Source organism: Narcine bancroftii, chromosome 1 (assembly GCF_036971445.1).
Source record: "Narcine bancroftii isolate sNarBan1 chromosome 1, sNarBan1.hap1, whole genome shotgun sequence".
NCBI classification, from domain to species: Eukaryota; Metazoa; Chordata; class Chondrichthyes; order Torpediniformes; family Narcinidae; genus Narcine; species Narcine bancroftii.
The window spans coordinates 397607085-397625751 of NC_091469.1; the positions used below are offsets into that span (position 1 = coordinate 397607085).

General features: G+C 41.4%; 1 long non-coding RNA gene and 1 pseudogene across 1 annotated transcript in view; both read right to left on the reverse strand.

Moving 5' to 3' along the window:
* Window positions 1-1412: 1412 nt before the first annotated feature.
* On the reverse strand, window positions 1413-1614 carry LOC138752080 (U2 spliceosomal RNA; annotated as a pseudogene).
* A 5022-nt stretch (window positions 1615-6636) lies between these two features.
* The window catches only part of LOC138751456 (uncharacterized), an 81596-nt gene continuing 69565 nt past the window's right edge, over window positions 6637-18667 (reverse strand). Inside the window, exon 3 of the long non-coding RNA XR_011349948.1 lies at window positions 6637-6825. This is a non-coding gene — a long non-coding RNA (uncharacterized lncRNA). The remainder of the gene's footprint in view (window positions 6826-18667) is intronic.

Consider the following 18667-nt stretch of genomic DNA (forward strand, 5'->3'; position numbering starts at 1 on the left):
TTTATGTCTGTTTACTGCTGCAACAGTGCATCACACCTACGCACTGTTTCCAGGACACATACTGAGACAAACATCAAGGCCTGCTGGAAGATTAACTATAGGGAAAAAGACACACCTTGGTCTACCAAGACTCATTGGCTTTATTGTACAATGAGATATCTTTAAATGAATGTAGTTAACTGGTATATTATAAGTTAAATTTATACATGCTCAGGAACAAAGTAAAGCTTGCTGCAGCCAAAGCAAAGGCTTTGTGGGGAAGGTCTTCAATTAATCAAGGTTAAGTGGTCACTGATTGGCCAGATCCTCTGTAACAACACTGCAAACATCTCAAGGCAACATTATTCAAACTTGCTTTGGTGTTTTGCACATAGAATGTATTAAAAATGGAGGGTTATGAGATAGGAAGGGTTTAGTTTTTTTTGGTAGGAATATGCAGGTCAGCACATCGAGGGCCAAAGGGCCTGAACTGTGTTGTCATGTACTATGTTCTAACTTGATAACACTATAAAAGCAGTGATAACATTATGACTGGATAACACTGCAAATTGACTAGATAACACTACAAATATATGAAAAAAAGTCATGCAATATCTAGTATTTCTCATATATATTTTTAAACAGCCCCAGAGACCTGGATTCAATTCTGAGCTTGGGAGGTTTTTACGTGAAGTTTGCATGTTCTCCCTATGACCCAATTGGTTTTCCAAAATTATTCTGATTTCTTTAAATATTCCAATGTAAATTGCCCTTAGTACATAGATAAAAACTGACGAGAATGTGGGGAGAGAAAAAGTGAATTAATATAGGATAAGAGTAAATGAAAACTCAGAGGGCCAAAGAGGCCATTTCTGCACTGTATTTCTTGACAACTGCATAAAAAAAAATCTGGAAATACAGGCCCCTGATTAAAAATAAGTCATTCTGAGAATAAGAACAAGAGGGCATGGGTTCAGGAATGAGACAGGAGAGATTTACATGCAACCTAAAAGGCAATGTTTTCACTTTGAGAGGTGGTTAATATCTGTAACCAGCTACCAGAGGAAACTGTAGAAGAGGAAACAACAACAATATTTAAAAGACAGTGGGACAGATTTCTGGATAGGAAGGGTTGAGAAGGATGTGGGCTTAGTGTTGGAAAATGGGACTTGCCTGAAATGCCAATTTGGCCGGCATGAATGAGTTGAGTGATGCTGTACAACATATAGGGGCACAGTATTTTTTAAAGAGGACAAATATCTTATTATTGCAGTGTATTATGTAGAATTTAACTTTTGTACATGATATACAAGTTTTTCATGTGACTGTAAACCATTCAGTGAAAAAAACAACATTCCCTCTGCTATGTCCCAACAGAAATGTATGCAAATCAAAATGAAATTTTGTCTTCCATTTAAACTTTGCTATCCCTGAAGGGAAGTGCCCATTCCCAGAAGCCCTATAACACTGGGTCAACACGTGGAGTGGATTGAGCAAGTCTCTATTCCATCCCCCATTCCAAAAACCAATTTAATATATGATCCCCAGATAAGGGACGCATTCGGTATTTAAGTGATAAGAACAGATTTTTTTTTAAATTTCATACATAAGTTTTATTCACTATTTTAAAGATATATATAACAAATATGTTATATATAAAATATATAGATATACATATCTATCTATCTATCTATTATATAGATAGATAGAGAGATAAAATATATTTATATGAATATTCAAAAATTGGAAATTAATCCACTCTTTCACATTAATAGTGCCATTTTTGTATGTGCATCTTGTTTCTCTACATTATAGTGTTAACCATTTACGAAGTAAAAGATATAGGAGCACAGCTTATTTGAATGATTAATCCAAGATGGTATTTAGATGAAGCAAATGGAACTCTAAAAAGTTTATTTCATGCTTACCACATTAGACCACATTTCTGTCAGTGTGATTTATCAGTTTAAGAGCCATCTCAGAGATAAAGTCTAGTTTCCCAGTTTGTTTGGAAATACAAAGGAATTGAAATCACTAATACCTGCTTTTTCATGGCAAATAATGGATGAAAGAGATGTAATGAATAAATTCAAGGGGCAGTTCTAACATTCATTGGTATTAGCATCCATTGTATAAGTCACTGGGCACCGTCATGCACTATTCATGCTACTGCAGAGAATGATTAGGACAGTACAAGCATCAACCATATCATCCTATATCCCACTATGATCAACAGGACAAATTATGTGTAGCTAGATGGAGTAATTTATGAGCCACTGTTGACTTGGACTGGGTTCCTATTCTTCAGAACAACACAATGAATGTCTTTGTGATGAGAACAAATGCTTTTGATGAAAGAGCAATTCCTCTATTTGTGTAACACAATTAAAATTGAAAGCATGGAGATTATAACCATACCTTTTTCAGGAGTATAAACAGAATTTCTGCAGATAACGGCAGCAACCTTTGTTAGTCTTTGTGTGCCAACATTGTAACTTGGACCAGCTCAGAGGAAGAACATCTCAGCATGAGCAGCAAGTTCATGTTCAAGCTTATTGTCACATTTACCTGGCACAAGAGGGATTTGTTTTGATTTGCGAGCAATCTAGCAAATCAGTTCTAAGATGCATGAAGCAGAACAAAGTAGAGGCGCAAGAGTGTAATGGGTGCTACGGCAGAGAGTGAAAGTAAGACACTGACACGAGGTGAGTACAGTCAATACTAAGTTTATTGACGGGTTGCCTTGTCTTTATATAGGCATGCTGGGCTTGGTTGTTGCCTCAATTCTGGCAGAAATGACATCACCCGCTTGCTGGCTGCAGATAGGCCGGCGTTCCCACCGGTGCTCATTATTTCCCACCGTGCGGCTGGCAGCCCGTGAAGAAAACTGATTTAGCCAGCATAACCCTTGAAGGATCGCTGCGTTTGCATGCCATCTTGTGTGTCAGGATGCCGCAGGCTGCCACACAACCCCACCCCAAGCTCAGAACCAGCGATTCAGGCGTTGTCCTTGATTTTGGGTGGCCTGCCTCTGCAGCGTGGGGATGGTGGGTTGATCAACTAGCTGGTGTCCAAATGTGCTGGTTTGAGGTGGTCGATAGTAAATGTTTCCTCATTGCTGCCAATGTCCAGAACACATGTAACCCCATTATGCCTGACCACCCAGTATGGCCCCTTGTATGGCTGCTGTAGCAGCCCCTGGTGTGCCCCTCAATGCACAAAGCCATATGTGCAGCTTTTCAGAGGGTTTTGTTGGGGCCAGTGTGCCCAGTTGTTCTCTCAGTGTGTCGAGGGCTGTTGCTGGTGTTTCATCTATTTCTCTGATGGTGGCCAGGAATTCCCCGGGGATGACCAAGGGTGCTCCATACACCATCTCGTCTGCCAGGGCATTGAAATCCTCCTTGGGTGCAATGCAGATCCCCAGGAGGTCCCACAATAATTCATTGACCCAGTCCAGTCTTTTGTGTCGGGCCATGAACGTCACTTTGCGTTTCCTGTAGAACCTCTCTGTCAACCCATTGGCCTGGGGATGGTATGCCATGGTGTGGTGTTGTTGGGTTCCCAGGAGGCTGGCTAAGACTGCCCAGAGCTCTGAGGTGAACTGAGTACCCCTGACTGATGTCAGGTGCTCCAGGACTCTGAATCAGCCCACCCATCTGTTTATTAGGGCTCTGTTGATGTTTCCACCAGCCAGACTGCCTCCAGCCACCACGTGAGATGGTTCAGCATCGTCAACTGATACCCATGACACTGGCTGAGATTCCACAATGTCTATGAGAGCATGGCTTTATTGCCGTCATGCCAATTCAAATGATTGGGGAAGGGGTGGTGAAACACCTTGACGTGTGTCTGTATCTTTGACAACTGGCAGTGCATGCAAGTTCTGGCCCATTGGCTGACCTGCTTGAGGAGGCTATGCCAAATGAACCTGCTTATTACCATCTCAATGGTGGCCCTGATGGCCGGTTGTGCCAAGTTGTGCACCATGTCAAACATTGGTCGTCTCCATGCTGTTATGATGATGGGGTGAGGCTTGCTGGTCAAAATGTCACAAAGGAATTTCTGGTTGCCAGGGCCAATGTAAATGTCCTCCAGCTTGAGTCCTGTCACCACCGTCCTGTACGGATGGAATGTCAGGATTCGTCTGCTGTGTCTTGGCTAGGGCCGTGTTATCCATCCCTTGGGAGAGAGTCTGTATTGCCTGGACTGTTGGACAGGACAGTGCGTCAGCCACCATGTTGGTCTTCCCAGTGATATGCTCGATATCCGTGGTAAACGGATATGTAATACAGGTGCCTCTGCAGCCTGGCTGACCATGGGTTGACACTTTATTGAAGGTGAAAGTCAATGGCTTGTGATCCATGAAGACTTTGAACTGCCTTCCCTCCAGAAAATATCTAAAATGTCCCACCACTAAGTACAATGTCAGGAGTTTGTGGTCAAAAGCACTGTACATGTGCTCGAAGGGCCGAAGGTGCCTGCTGAAGAAAGTCAAGGGTTGCTCAAGTACACCCCCATCCGTTGTGTTGAATGCGTGCACTATGAGGGCGGTCGGTCCATCTGTCCTCAGATCCACCAGGAGCATGGCATTAGCCAAGGCATCTTTGGCCTTCTGGAAGGCTTTTGATGCTTCCTCATTCCACTCAACCTCTTTTTGCTTTCCCGCCATGAGTGCGAATAATGGGCGTATGATGTGGGCTGCCGCTGGTATGAAGCAATGATAGAAATTAATCATACCAGTGAACTCCTGGAGGCCCTTCACTGTATGTGGCTTGGTGAAATGCCTGATGGTCTCTACCTTTTCAGCCAGAGGTGTCGCCCCGTGTCTATTGATTCTGTGGCCCAGGAAATCTATCATCTCTTGCCTGAACTGGCATTTGCCCGGGTTTATGGTCCGGCCAAAATCGCTGAACCGGGTGCATAGTTGTCTTGTGTGGGCCGTGTGTTCTTGGTGGTTGCGGCTGGCTATCAGAATGCTATCCATAAACGCAAACTTAAGATCCCGGCCCACGATTTCCATCAGCCTCTGGAATGTCTGAGCCACATTTTAAAGCCTGAAAGGCATCCTGAGGAACTCAAACAAACCAAAAGGTGTGATAATAGCAGTTTTAGCAATGGTCCGGGATTTGGTGATAGCCCCTGATGAGGTCGATCTTGGTGAATATCCATGCCCCCTTTAAGTTCGCAGCAAAGTCTTATATGTGGGGCACCGGATACCTGTCCAGCATAATGCCCTCCTTGAGGCAGTGATAGTCACCGCATGGTCTCCATCCTCCTGTCACCTTTGGTATCATGTGCAGGGAGGATGTCCAGGTTCTGTTGGACTGCTGCACTATTTCCAGCTCTTCCATCTTTAGGAACTCCTCCTTTGCTAGGTTGAGTTTCTCGGGGGTTGGGGGAGGGGAGGCGGTGTATCCTGGTATGTAGGCAGGCCCTTAGTGCTGTACCCTGTGTTTTGGTTCTGTTAAGGTAAACAGTGGTACCACAATGGAGGGGAATTCTGCCAGGATATGTGCGAACTTGCTAACATTGGCAGTGACAGAATGTAGGTGGGGGGCGGGTAGCTTGGAGAAAAGTCTAGAAAATCTTTGTATGTACTAACTGCAGCCCTTTTTGGTCCACCAACAAACAATATGCCCTGAGAAGTCTGCCCCCAGTAGTAGTTGTTGTCCTGCTGCTAGGGTGAACATCCACGTGAACCGCCTGTTCCCAAAGTGAAGTGGAATAGTGCAGGTGCTGAAGGTTCAGATGTTGGAATTGTTTGCGGCCCTAAGGCTGGGCCTGGTTTTCCATTGGTGATGTTGCAAGCTGAGGGTGGCAGGTCACTGATCTCAGCCCTGGTGTCAACCAGGAACTGTTGCCCCATTACATGTGGAGAAGGCTGTCTTGTTGGCTGGCTGCCACACCCACTAGTGATGGTTGGTCATGGCATTTCCCTGAAATACACAGGGAGGCAACATTGACAGGCCTCTGAACCCCATCGATGGTGCTAGAAACAGTATTGCTCACCAGGGTGAATCTTTAGGCCTGCTGGTCGTCTGTGGCAATCTGGACATTTGCTACGCCCGAGATCTTGCAACATGGACTACCACGATGGTGGAATCTCTCCTTGCTTCCTAGAGGATGTTCTCTCGAGCCGCAACCTTCCTGGGGTCGCTGAAGTCCTCCTCGGTAAGCAGTAGTCGCTCCGGGAAGATCTGCTCAAAGAGCAGACAAGGCCTGTGGCCATAAGTTAACACTAACATATCATTCCTGATAAAGGAAGGAGCCCTGTCCCCCAAACCGTCCATGTGCAACAGTCAGGCCATGCCCTCGAGAGCCCGAATGTGCAGGTTAATAGTTCTTTGATAGCCACATATTTGCTCTGCTCCGGAGGCTGCTAGAGGAAATCAATTACCCTAGTGGCTATGTCCTGGTTGAGCAAGCTCATCACATAGTAATACCTTGTAGTGTTGGCTGTGATCTGTCGAATCTGGAACTGGGCCTCAGCCTGGTCAAACCATACCAGCAGCTGCAAAGTCCAGAATGAATAAAACTGCATGGAGTGTTGCTTGTTCCTCCATCGTTGGGTCCAAAGTGCCATTTGGACTGGTCGGGGTCACCAATATAGCACGTGCTATGGCAAGACGTGAAAGTAAAACACTGACACGAGATGAATACAGTTGATACTAACTTTATTGATGGTTCACCCTGGCTGGGCCTGGTTGCCGTGACCCTTCCGTCAGAAATGATGTGACTGGCTTGCTGTTTCCCACCGTGCGGCTCACAACCCATGAAGAAATCCAATTTAGCCATTGCAGGGGTCGCTGTGTTTGGACACCATCTTATGTATCGGGATGCTGTGGGCTGCCACAAGAGCACAATTACAATGTGCAGTGTTTAAGTGAAAAGATCAATTAAAACATTGCATTGGCAACATGAGATCACTATTGTGAGGTTCATTCAGGAGCATGATGACGTGGGGAAGAAACTGCCTTTGAACCTCTTGGCACACTATCACACATTCTTGAACTTTCTTCCAATGGTTGTGTGTGTGTGTGTGTGTGTGTGTGTGTGTGTGTGTGTGTGTTTCTTTCATGATTCATCCCAACATTGATGTTATTCCCCATTATATTTCTTGCATGACACTTTATCAAAAGAAAGAAGACCAAAACATTATGATTCATAATTCAGAGTTAACAGAGTATACTTCAGAGAAAGGAGAGAAATGTATGGGATTCAAAGTGATTTGAATTTATATGCTGAATTTTTTTCCCTGTACGTTTTATTCTTAGAAAAGTTTGTAGCTGGCAGCCTTGGTACAGATCAAACTCTTATAAATTGATAACAGTAGTTCATAGCTCTTTTGATTTGCTACTGATTGTGAGATCTCAGGACCACTCAAAGCACTGGGGTGCATTTGACCAATGTCATGCTCAAAGGGCTTTGATTCAGGAGACCTCTCTCAGTACCACCCTCAGCCTTCGAGCAACAGAAAGATCAATGTAATAACGCTGACTATTTCCCATTGGTCCGCACACAATTACGATTTGTGCTGCCTGCCTAAATGGCAGCAGTGTTGTACATTGTACAGGTTGGGCTTCAATGCTTCCTGAAAAATGTAAACCACAAATACAATTTGTGAAAACAAGGATATGCCTATTTATGGTTGCTACAAATTTGATGTTAACAAATTCTCAGACTTACCGTAAGTATCTTTTCATTATTAGCAACCTATATATTGTTAGAATCTTGGATTCATCAGAGAAGCTTGAAGAAGTATTTGAGGTATCATTAATTTTGAGAGCCCAATGAGGAAAATATCCTCCCAACCCAATCTTAGAAAATATTTATATTTTACTCTTCCCCTACAAAATTCGTTTTGTTAAAATTTTATCCACAGACACTGCAAGGATAATGTAGAAATAGTTACTGTTAATGTTGTTATTGGATTTTTATCTCCTGTTTCAAATATAAAACAAATACTTGTTTACAAATTCTATAAATTAATATAACTTTAGGAATAAATGAACGAAGTTAACATAAGCAGATCAAAGATTTTAAAAATTACAAAAATGTATCCTTAAATTTAAAACATATGGCAGAAGTAGAAACCAGATACAATACATTTGGTGCAGTGAAGATCTGACCACACAAGACAACTACAATTCATGTCTATCCAAGACTATGGAGAGTTATTTAAAAGCTCTATTTTAAAAATCTGGGCTAAAAATTTATGGTATTATATACATATATATATAAATATATATATATATATATATATATATATATATATATATACACACACATATGAAATAAAAGCATGAACATAAAAATTTTTGACTAGGCTAATGTCCAATCCAAAGGATCTGGGAATCTGCAATGGAATCCTCAACTTCCTAATTGGCAGACCACAGTCAATCGGATTGGCAACATTGGACAGCACGGTTAGTGTAGCGGTTAGCGCAATGCTGTAACAGCGGCAATGATCAGGACCGGGATTTGAATCCCATGTTGTCTGTAAGGAGTTTGCATAGGTTTTCCTCAGGGGTTCTGGTTTCCTTGCACCCTTCAAAACATACCAGGGGTTGTAATTCAGTCGGGTGTAATTGGGGGCATGGGCTCCTGGGCCAAAAGGCTCTGTTATCATGCTGTATGTCTACATTAAAAAAAAAAGTTACATTTAAATTTAAATTTAAAAAAAAATCAACTCCTCATTTCTGACCATCAACATAGGGAGCACACCAAGGCTTAGTCCCCACTCTGTTCCCTGTACATCCATGACTGGTAAACCTAGTTTAACTCCACTACTGTTATCAGTTGAATAAGGGGAAATGATGTGAAAGAATACAGATTAGAGACCGAGAACCTGGTTATGTGGTGCTAAAAGAATGATCTTGCTCTCAACGTCACTATGACCAAGGAGCTGATTGCTGATTTAAGGAAGGAGAGACAGTGGGACCAAGCACCTGCCTGCTTTGATGGGATTGAGGTTGAAAGAGTCAGAGCCTTCAAGTTACTGGGATCCATTAAGTTCAGAAGACCTTTCCTGGAACTAGCACATTGAGGCTACCAAAAAGAAGCCAGATCAATGCTCAACTTTCTAAGAAGTTTGAGGAGATTTAACATGTCATTGTATACTCTATCAAATGTCTGCAAGTACATTATGGAAAGGTTGGCTACATCACAGCATGGTTGGTCAATTCAGGCTGCATAGGTAGTAAACTTGCCAGGTCCACCACAGGTTCTGACCTCCCATCAATTGCAGGCATCTATATACTGAATATGAGGCCCTACCCCAAGGCAATTGTCAACATCATAAAGTATCTCTATATCCTGGTCTCTACCTCTTCTCACTGCTACCATTGGGCAAAAGGTAAAAAGCCTGAAAACCAGCACCTCTAGGTTCAAGAACAATTTCCTTCAAATAGCTATCAGACTCTTGGTACACTAATTACGACTGCTCTGACAACACAAAAAGGCTGCACTATTGAAGTCTCATTTTTGCACAATGATTACTGTGAATATTTATCAACCATCTTATGTGTTTATTATCTCATTTAATTTAATTTAATTAGCTTCTTATTCTAGTACCCGTTCGGCTGCTGCGAATAGGAATGTCTGTTCAAATGTACATCTACATGTATATGACAATAAACATTATTGTTATCATTAAGTTGGAAAGTACTGGGCCAAAATGTACTAGAAAATTGCCCACTCTCACAACAAGTCATAGAATGGAGAGACAGGCCCTTTGGCCCATTGAGTCCACTCCACGATCAAGCACCTATGTAAACCCAAACCCTGGTTTTACCACTCACCTGCAAATGAGAGGAAAATTATAGTGGCCAACTAACTTACGAACATGAAAGTCCTTGAAATGAGGGAGGAAACCAGAGCAAGCATAAATAGGGAGAATGTGCATACTCCATACAGTCAGCATGGGTGGTCAGGATTGAAACCAGGTTGCAAGAATATGAGGCAGCCTATCTATAAGCTGCAATAATGTGCCACCCCACATCAGGTTTCTCCACTGTAAACTTTTTTTTTGTGAAACAATGTGAAGTATCTTAATTCTAGGTGGCAGAGGCTATCCAGGAAAATAGGGCTGTGTTTAATGTAATCCCTTCATTTGGTGAGCTAGAACAATTTGTGTACAGAAAATAGCTGAAAAATAAAGTTTGACCACCTGTAAACGCATTTTTCCCAGATATTAAAGCCATCAAGTACTGTGAATGCCAACTTCTCAAGTGGAATTCCAGTTTTAATATAATTTGAGCATTGGAAAAGGATTGTAGGGGTTTTTTTTTTTAAAGTTAATAAACAAGAATAATATTGCATTTTCCATTTGTATCAACTTCTTCTTTGGCTTGGCTTCGCGGACGAAGATTTTTGGAGGGGGTAAAAGTCCACGTCACCTGCAGGCCCGTTTGTGGCTGACAAGTCCGATGCAGGACAGGCAGACACGGTTGCAGCGGTTGCAGGGGAAAATTGGTTGGTTGGGGTTGGGTGTTGGGTTTTTCCTCCTTTGCCTTTTGTCAGTGAGGTGGGCTCTGTGGTCTTCTTCAAAGGAGGTTGCTGCCCGCCAAACTGTGAGGCGCCAAGATGCACGGTTTGAGGCGATGTCAGCCCACTGGCGGTGGTCAATGTGGCAAGCACCAAGAGATATCTTTAGGCAGTCCTTGTACCTTTTCTTTGGTGCACCTCTGAAACGGTGGCCAGTGGAGAGCTCGCCATATAACACGATCTTGGGAAGGCGATGGCCTTCCATTCTGGAGACGTGACCCACCCAGTGCAGCTGGATCTTCAGCAGCGTGGACTCGATGCTGTCGACCTCTGCCATCTCGAGTACTTCGACGTTAGGGATGAAAGCGCTCCAATGAATGTTGAGGATGGAGCGGAGACAACGCTGGTGGAAGTGTTCTAGGAGCCGTAGGTGATGCCGGTAGAGGACCCATGATTCGGAGCCGAACAGGAGTGTGGGTATGACAACGGCTCTGTATACGCTTATCTTTGTGAGGTTTTTCAGTTGGTTGTTTTTCCAGACTCTTGTGCAGTCTTCCAAAGGCGCTATTTGCCTTGGCGAGTCTGTTGTCTATCTCGTTGTTGATCCTTGCATCTGATGAAATGGTGCAGCCGAGATAGGTAAACTGGTTGACTGTTTTGAGTTTTGTGTGCCCGATGGAGATGTGGGGGGGCTGGTAGTCATGGTGGGGAGCTGGTTGATGGAGGACCTCAGTTTTCTTCAGGCTGACTTCCAGGCCAAACATTTTGGCAGTTTCCGCAAAACAGGATGTCAAGCGCTGAAGAGCTGGCTCTGAATGGGCAACTAAAGCGGCATCGTCTGCAAAGTGTAGTTCATGGACAAGTTTCTCTTGTATCTTGGTGTGAGCTTGCAGGCGCCTCAGATTGAAGAGACTGCCATCCGTGCAGTACCGGATGTAAACAGCGTCTTCATTGTTGAGGTCTTTCATGGCTTGGTTCAGCATCATGCTGAAGAAGATTGAAAAGAGGGTTGGTGCCAGAACACAGCCTTGCTTCACGCCATTGTTAATGGAGAAGGGTTCAGAGAGCTCATTGCTGTATCTGACCCGACCTTGTTGGTTTTCGTGCAGTTGGATAATCATGTTGAGGAACTTTGGGGGGCACCCGATGCGCTCTAGTATTTGCCAAAGCCCTTTCCTGCTCACGGTGTCGAAGGCTTTGGTGAGGTCAACAAAGGTGATGTAGAGTCCTTTGTTTTGTTCTCTGCACTTTTCTTGGAGCTTACAGCACATGCAAATAACCAATATGTATGTTCCTGGTATTCAGATGAGTTATTGAAAAGTTGGGGCATATTGAGCCAGTGTTTCCAAAATCTTCTGCATTATCTTTCAGAAATTAATAAATACAGGTCAAAATTTGTTAGGTACTCCAGAGAGGTTTCTAGAAACAATACAGAGATATTCCAGCCAGAGAAGGCGCCAGAAACACACGTTTTAGTGGGGTAGTATTTTGAAAACAGTGAACATAATGTGAAGAGATTTCAGGGGCACTGACAGATACATTTAAAATGTCTTAGCCACAGGTCAGGTGCAATAGGATTAGAGGGAAGTTCATTTTGTTTCATTGTTTAAAAATGGTTCCAAAAAAACCCTGGAAATTATAGGCCAGTGAGCCTGAGTTATTGGAAGGCATTCTAAGAGATCAGATTTATAAGTATATGGATCGTCAGGAACTGATTAGGATAGCCAGTATGGCTTTGTGTATGGGAGGACGTGTTTAACAAATCATATAGAGATTTTCAAGTAGGTTACCAGGAAAGTTGATGAAGGAAAGGCTGTAAACATTGTCTACATCGATTATACAAGGAGGAAATGCTGTGCATGTTGTCTACATGGTCCTTAGTAAGGCCTTTGTCAAGGTCCCACATGGGATGATAGTTGGTCTTCATGGTGAGGTAGTAAACTGGATTTGACATTGGGTGTATGAGAGCAGCCAGAGAGTGGTAGTGGATGTTTGTGTCCCTGAAGGCCTGTGATTAGTGTTGTGCCTCAGGGATTGGTGCTGGGTCCATTGTTATTTATCATCTTTATAAATGATCAAAATCATTATGTGGTAAATTGGATCAGCAAACTTGCAGATGACACAAAGATTGGAGATGCAGTGGACAGTAAAAAAATCTTTCAAAGCTTTGCTGAGGGATCAGGAGCCAGCTTCAAAAATTGGCTGCAAATTTGGTGTTGCATTTTGGTAGAACAAACCTAGATAGGACATACACGGTAGCACATATACTGAGGATTGCAGTAGGACAGAGGGATGTGCGAATACAGGTACATAGGATCGTAGAGAGCTTTTGGAACATTGCGCTTCATCAATCAAAGTATTAAGTATATGGGTTGGGATGATATATTAAAAAGAAATGGTGGTGCTGCCACTGACCCAGGATAACAGAGAGTGGAGACACAGTGCTGCTCCAAATGTTTCAACTACCTGGTTGTCATGCAGGTGGCTCATACAGGTTTTAAAGGGCCTGTTAAAGAAGCCAATGGTTTTTTTAACTAAATTCCTGTGAGGACTTTGCCCAAGATGGCAGTGCCTATGCTTGGCAGTGGCCTCAAGGGTTTTTCAGTCTCCGGGGGATCAGCAAACTGGTGCAGGGCACCAGAAACGGGAGAACCCCCCCACCGATTGAGAAAAAGAAGCATAGGAGCTGACCCTACAGGACGATGCCTATGGGGGCAGACTAGAAAGAGATTCAACTACTGAAGGACCGAGAGGAGTAGTGGCCGGTAGGGTAAAACCAGCCCTCTCCAGAAAAGAAGAAAAAAAAGTTAAGAAAAGACAAAGTTCAATAAATACAAAATATAAGAAATAAAAGATAAAGTTGCAGAGAAGAAAAAGAAAATGGCACCTAAGAAGGAAAAGATAAAAACAATGGGAAAAAAAGAAAAGACACTAGAAATGAAAGGAGAAGGCCTTACCTGCATGAAGGAAGAGGGAGCCATGGTGGAGAAGAGTGCCCGATCTCTGAGGTTGGTGTCGGCCCTGCGGAGTCGTGACCCCCCCCCCCCCCAACCGGTGGACTGCAAAAATGGCTCTCTGAGCCAAACAAAAGTGTGCAGTGAGCAATCTAAGGTAAAGGAAAACACCGACGGGAGGGGGGCTCAGCTGAGAAGCGGCCAACCATGACATGACCAGCTGAGGGACGCCCAACACCAGGGCTCTCAGCTGGAAGATGAGGAAAGTGGCAGGAGAGGGAGTGAAGAACCAGGAGAGAAAGAAAGTCGACTGGGTGAATGGAAAGAGGAGCAGCAGCAGGAGGCTCGATAGATAAGCAGCTCAAAAGATGAGGACCAACAGCAAGAGGCCAAGCAATGAGAGACCTGACAAAGTGAGACAAGCTACTCATCAGAAAAATCAGAAGAGACACAGATACAAAGAAGAGAGGAAGAAGACACAAATACAGATACAGACACAGAAGAAGAGGAAGAAGAAGACCAAGATCTTCACAGAGAGAGAGAAGGTAAAACAGATGGACAGAATATAGATAAAGCTTTTTTTGAAGAACAAATGAGAGCATTAAAGGAATGGTTGTCATTAGAATTTAGTGCAATTAAAAGAAAAATTAAAAGAACAGAAGGTAAAATGCAAAGATTATAACTAGTCATGATAGAAGTAGGGAAAAGAGTAGAAAATGTGGAAAACGAAAAACGGCTGTAGAAATGGAAGTAAATGACTTAAGAGGAAAATTGGAAGAAAGTGATAAAAAAAATTAAAGAGACACAAGAGTTGTTAGCTCAGACAATTGATATGTTAGAAAATTATAGTAGGCGAAACAACATAAAGATAGTGGGCCTAAAGGAAGATGAAGAAGGCACAGATATGAAGGAATTTATAAAAGAATGGATCCCAAAGGTCTTGGGAATGACAGAAATGCAGGAAGGAATGGAAATAGAAGGGCACACAGAACACTAGCTCCGAAACCACAGACACATCAAAAACCAAGATCCATTTTAGTAAATTTTTTGAGATATATGACAAGAGAAAATATACTGGAGTGGGCAAGGAATAATATTAGAGAAGACAATAAACTATTGGAATACCAGGGTCAAAAAATATTTTTTTACCCAGACATAAGTTTTGAACTCTTAAAGAAGAGGAAGGAGTTTAATACAGCAAAATCGATCCTATGGAAAAAAAGGTTATAAATTCATGTTAAGACATCCAGCTGTGCTTGAAATATTTATCTCCAGGGAGGAAAACAGACTGTTCTCGGATCCGGAGAAAGCACAAGAATTTGCAGAACGCATGCAGGACAGAAGGAGAGATGAATAAGAATGAAGAACAGCGATAATATATATATAAAGATGTAAAAACAATGTATATATAAAGAACTAAAGAAGGGAAAGAGAAGGGAAGGAAGGAAGAAAGGGGGAAAAAAAGGGAGAACTTTGTTATATATGTTAAAAAAATAGTGTTTTCTGGGGGGCGTTGGGGTGGGGGAGAGAATAACTGTCACTGCGAAATCAGTTGATGCTTGTGAACAGGATAGCAATCCAAATGGAAAGGGGAGCTGTGGTTGCCCAGCAAGGGATAAGGGGCAACTCAGAGGTGGGGGGGATATTTGGGGTTAAGGGAATATTGGATGTGGGAGTTGTTGGAGTATTTTATGTTTTAAATGTGTTGTCATACATTGAGTTTAAAAAGAGAAAACTGAGAGATGAAAATGGGGAAAAGGGGGATGGTGGTGGTGAGGAAGCGGAAATGAGGTGTAAACAGGATATGAGATGGCCACGTTGAACTATATGACTATAAACATTAATGGAATATATAATCAAATTAAAAGGAAGAGACTATTAAATTTACTGAAAAAATAAAAAAAAATAGATATAACATTTGTGCAGGAAATTCATCTAACTGAAGTGGAACATAACAAATTAAAGAGAGACTGGGTAGGACACATAGCGGCAGCATCATATAATTCAAAAGCTAGAGGTGTAGCTACATTAGTTAATAAAAATTTACCAATCAAAATAGAGGAGGAAATAATAGATCTAGCAGGGAGGTATGCAATGATAAAGTGACAGATATATTCAGAATTTTGGAATTTGCTCAATATATATATGCACCTAATGAGGAGGATGAAAAGTTTATGCAAGATATTTTTTGGAAGATTGTACATACACAAGGAAATATATTGATAGGAGGGGATTTTAACCTTAATTTGGATCCAATGCTGGATAAAAGTGGACAAAAGACTAGTAAAAAGAATAAAGTGGCAAAATGTATGGTTAAATCAATGCAAGAAATTAAACTTATGGATATATGGAGGAGGCAGCACCCAAGAGAGAAGGAATACTCATATTATTCAAGTAGGCATAAAACATACTAAAGGATTTATATGTTTTTGTTGTCGGCCCATATTCAAGGGAGAGTTAGGAAAACTGAATATAAAGCTAGATTACTATCTGATCATTTACCTCTGTTATTAGCAATAGAACTGGAGGGCATCCCACCAAGAACATATAGATGGAGGTTAAACTCCATGCTACTTAAAAGGCAGGAATTTAGAGAGTTTGTTGAATGCCAAATTAAAACATATTTTGAAGGAAATATAGAATCAGTGAAAGACAAATTTTTATTATGGGATGCAATGAAAGCCTTCATTAAGAGGACAGATAATAAGTTATGTAACTAAGATGATAAAGGACTACAATCAGGAAATAGAGCAGTTGGAAAGGGAGATAGTAAGTACAGAAAAGGAACTAGTAAAAAGAGATGATATAACAAAAAGGATGACAAAAAATTAAAATATGAAAGTTTACAAATGTACAAGGTGGAGAAGAACATAAAGAAAATAATGCAAAAGTATTACAAAATGGGAGAAAAAACACACAAAATATTAGCCTGGCAATTCAAAACAGAACAAGTGAAAAGAACTGTATTGGCATCAAGGAAAAAGGACAAACAAATTACATATAACCCGATAGAGATTAATGAAAACTTTAAGGAATTTTATGAACAATTATACCAAACTGAGAATGAGGGGAAAGATGATAAAATAGAAGATTTTTTAGCTAAAATTGAACTGCCAAAATTGCAAGAAGAGGCACAAAACAAACTGATAAAACCATTTGAAATAGAAGAAGTACAGGATACATTAAAAAAGCTGCCGAACAATAAAACGCCTGGAGAGGATGGATTCCCAATAGAATTCTATAAAAAAAATTAAAGAGTTATTAATTCCTCCTCTCCTGGAAGTAATGAACCAGATAGAAGAAACACAAAACTTGCCAGATTCATGTAAGACAGCAATAATTACAGTAATACCAAAGATGAGGAAGGATCCACTAACACCAGCATCATATAGACTAATATATAGACTAATATCTCTACTTAATTCAGATTATAAAATAATAGTGAAATTATTAGCATACAGATTGGCTGATTGTGTACCAAAAATAATAAAAAAAGATCAAACTGGATTTATTAAGAAAAGACAAACAGCGGATAATGTCTGTAAACTTATTAATCTAATTCATGCAGTTCAAGGAGATAAGAAGCCAACAGTGGCTGTTGCTTTAGATGCAGAAAAAGCCTTTGATAGAGTAGAATGGAATTATTTTTAAAGTTTTACAGAGGTTCAATCTACAGGAAAAATATATTAATTTGATTGAAGCATTATATAATGGTCCTTTGGCGAAGGTAACAGTAAATGGATATGTATCGATCCAATTTAAATTAAGTAGGTCAACTAGACAGAGGTGTCCATTATCCCCCATCATTGTTCGCTTGAGCAACAGAATCATTGGCAGAACTGATAAAAACAGAAAGTAAAATAAAATGAAAGGGATAAAAATAAAGGAGAAGGAATATAAAATCAGTTTATTTGCAGATGACATTATAGTATACTTAACAGAACCAGAAATATCAATGAAAGAATTGCATAAGAAATTGAAGGAATATGGAGAAATATTGGGGTACAAGATCAACGCAAATAAAAGTGAAGTGATGCCAATGAGTAATGTAGATTATATAGAATTTAAAAAAGAATCACAATTTAAATGGCAAACACAAGCAATCCGATACCTGGATATTAGGTTAGATAATAACTTAAGCCACCTGTACAAACTAAATTATCAGCTGTCATGATAATGAATATGTATGAGATGCACCGGAAGTCACGTGGTATGAGAGAGAGATAAGAACACAAGCAGGAGAACAAAGGAAACTGGAGAATAAAAAGACACTAAGAAGTTTACCTGATAAACTTGTGTTTAATGTTTCCTTAACTTCACATTTCGGGCCACAAATGTGACATTGGCGACGAGGATGAAAGAAGCTTGAAGAAAATTAAAGACTAAACAAGATTACAGAGGATTACAGACAATTTCAAGGTGATAAGAATTTTCTCTTTGACTCAGTACTTTTGGGGCTGGAATATTTCATCATGGCTGGTGCAGACGGAAACTTTCTAACACATAGTGGAATTGCTCATTTTGACCCAACGGGTGATGCAAGCACTGTAAGTGTGAAGTGGAAGGCATGGCTGGAAGAATTTGAATCCTACGCCAACAGTCGTGGCCTATTTCTAGATACCGGTACAGTTGAACAAAAAGCGCAGAGAAGGGCGTTACTTCTTTTCACTGCAGGACCCTCAGTTCGGGAAACATTTAAGACACTTTTGAATACTGGAAGAAAGGATGAGTACCAGAAAGCGGTAGATGCATTAAATGTAGTGACACCGAATGCTACATTTCAACGCCATTTGTTTCGGACAACGAGACAAGAAGATGGGCCAGAAAATTTCTCAGTACGTGACGAGACTACGCCAGCTAGCTGTTGGATGCAATTACATGCCAGCTGATTTGGACAACCAATTATTGGATCAAGTTGTACAGCACTGCAGATCAGATAAACTCAGAAGACGTCTACGGGAAAGAGGGAGTGAGTTGGAACTCACCGATGCTTTAGTTATTGCTGCTGCATTAGAGGCTGTTGAAGGGCAATTTCATACCATGACCCTGAAAGACAACTCAAGCCAGCAAATTAAGAGGCTCTCACATCGCTATAATCAGCCAAGATATACGCCGACACAGGACGTGGAGTGTTATCGATGTGGAAACCGAGGTCACTTTGGAAAAGACCCATATTGCCCGGCGAAAGGCAAAGTTTGCATAAAGTGTGGAGGTAAGGACCACTTTGCAAAGAAGTGCAAAAGCAAGTC